General features: G+C 41.3%; 1 protein-coding gene across 1 annotated transcript in view; it reads left to right on the top strand.

Moving 5' to 3' along the window:
* aff3 (AF4/FMR2 family, member 3) overlaps positions 1–2033 on the top strand; it is a gene marked incomplete at its 5' end in the record, with an annotated part of 23895 nt that extends 21862 nt beyond the window's left edge. Inside the window, one exon of the mRNA XM_080536883.1 lies at positions 1–2033. This exon is cut by the window's left edge and continues 653 nt beyond it.
* Positions 2034–2588: the final 555 nt, after the last annotated feature.

The raw sequence follows: 2588 nt of genomic DNA on the forward strand, positions 1-2588 counted from the left end.
CGCGTCAGGTCCTGCCACAGCATCTCAATTGGATTTAGGGCAGAATTTGACTTGGCCAATCCAAAACACAAATCTTCTTTATCCTGAGCCATTTTTTGGTAGATTAGTTTGAATGCTTTGGGTCATTGTCTTGTTGAAAGTCCCATTTTCAGCCCAGCTTTGCTCCTTGACTGATTGCTTGAAGTTCTGTTCAAAAATCTCTTGATATACCTCAAAATTCATGGTTCCCTTAATGATGTGGAGTCGGCCAGGTCCAGAGGAGGAAAAGCAGCCCCAGATCATGACTTTCCCATCACCATGCTTGACTATTGGAAGGTTCTTTTGGTGGTAGGCAGTGTTGGGTTTTCTTCAAACATAGTGGATTTGATGGTGACCAAAAAGGTCAATTTTGGACTCATCTGCTCAGAGAATGGACTTCCAGAGACCTTCAGGCATGTCCAGGTGGTCTCCGGCAAAGTTAACAAGGGCAGTTTGGTTATATTTCTCCCTAGCAACCCTCCCACGAATGCTATTTTGATTCAGTGTTTTTCGTATTGTTGAAGCATGCACAGTTACCTGAGATGCAGCAAGGGAGGTCTGCAAATCTCTAAATATAAATTTTGGGTTGGTTTTTTTACCAGATTTGTTATTTTTCTTGTAGCTTTTGGGGATATTTTGGAAGGGCTTCTAGGCCTAGTTGCTGTCATGTTAAATGCTTTCCATTTGTAAATGATTTTCCTCACAGGGGACTAATGGAGTTCAAATCTTATATAGCCTTCCGCAGACTGATGTGCTCTCACTAACCTCTTCCCGATGTCCTCTGAGATCTCCTTTCCTCTCGGCATGGTGTGTTTTGCATTTACCTGTATGGATAACACAAAACTGAACCACCCATATTTTTTCCTAAAGATCTCTGCTTTAACTGGTTCATTTGGTACCCAATTATTTACACACTGGATTCTACTTACCTACTTTATTTAACCAAGGCAACTTGGGGTTCACTTATTTTTGCACCTGCACTAATTTCTTTATAATTTAGTTTTTCTACTACACGCATGACATATGGAATTGGTAAATATAAACCTGTTATGTCAGATAAAAAAGACTGGTTCTGATTAAATAAAGATTTCATAGTAAAAACAAAAACAATCTATGATTGCACAAGGGGTTCGCATACTTTCAAGCATCACTGTATAAACACACACACACACACACACACACACACACCGTATCGTGCCATGGACTCTTCTTGTTGACCCTGGGATCTGTATTCAACTTTGGGATTTGACTTTGGATTCTAAAGGTTTCGACAGCATCACCACATGGGGGACAGCATCACCACATGGGGGACAGCATCACCACATGGGGGACAGCATCACAACATGGGGGTTCTCCCTGTCAGGAGTCTTTGGATTGTTTCTCCATTCTCAGCACAGAAGAAGGCTGCTGCTGTCTTTGGAGGCCAGCCCACCCAGGGTGTTGTTATTCTGCTCTGCTGGAATGTTCACAGAGGACTCAGAGCTCTCTTTCTCTCTGCCTCTTCATCAACAGTTCATCTGTGAAGCACTGCACTGGGTTGATGTTACTGTATGTCTTCAAACTGCCAAAAATGTGCCACATGTAAAAAGACAAACACAGAACAAGACACATGGTTCAGTGTATCTGTGAGGACTTGGGTTTGTTTTTGTTCACTGTCGGGAGAGGAATCAGTGTCAAGTGTTTGGATTAGGCTTTCCACTAAACCACCCAATAAGAGAGGAGAATTAACTGAAGACTGATACCGTCTATGATGACTCTCATCAGGACTAATGAATTCAGCAGGTGAAGGAAAAAGGAACTTGGGAATTGAGTCTTGTTTTGGGGATTGGCAGAATGCTCATACCAAGTAATCTGTAAAGTGTGTTTTTCTATCACTGTTTGTTTGACTTTTTAAGCGTGTTTTTCCACTTTTTTACGTGTCTGTGTTAAGTGCAATATGTCTCTGATGTCGGCATGAATAGGCTGATGACATGTAGGCCTAGCTTTTGTTTATGGAGCGAGTGGCTGTTACTGAAATTACCTTCTATGCAAAGTTATTTATGATATTGTATAACGTTGTTATGAGAAGTTGCATCAGGTCATGTAGCCTATGTTCCATAAATGTCTTCTTTCATACTGCAATCTGCGTATACGTCCTTAATGTTAAATGACGTTTAAATGTTAAAAACGATATTTAGCCTATTCATAATTCTATCAAACCCCATGCTATATCCCCAATATTTGAATAGATCTGAAATTACCATTTTCTTTCTGATCAAGTAGTACAGTACAGTGCCAGTCAGTCCTTTTCTTCTTTCTCCATCACTAGTCTGCTGCTTCACTTTGCACCAATGGGAGGGCTGCTACGCCAAGCTTCAGCATCCGCTGTCTGGGACCATAGCAACAGCTAATCGCAACAGCCAATGAGAGCTGTGAGATGGGGAACATGTGTTTTTAGAATAAACTCATATTTTGGAATACATTTCGCATTGGAATACATGTAGGACGGTTTCAATTGAACCCACGGGACGTTCTGTGTCATAATTGGCACTCGCAAAAAATGCCACCTCTTAATTAATTGGGCAACGGTG

Source organism: Nansenia antarctica (assembly GCF_963989245.1).
Source record: "Nansenia antarctica genome assembly, chromosome: 7".
Lineage (NCBI taxonomy): Eukaryota > Metazoa > Chordata > Actinopteri > Argentiniformes > Microstomatidae > Nansenia > Nansenia antarctica.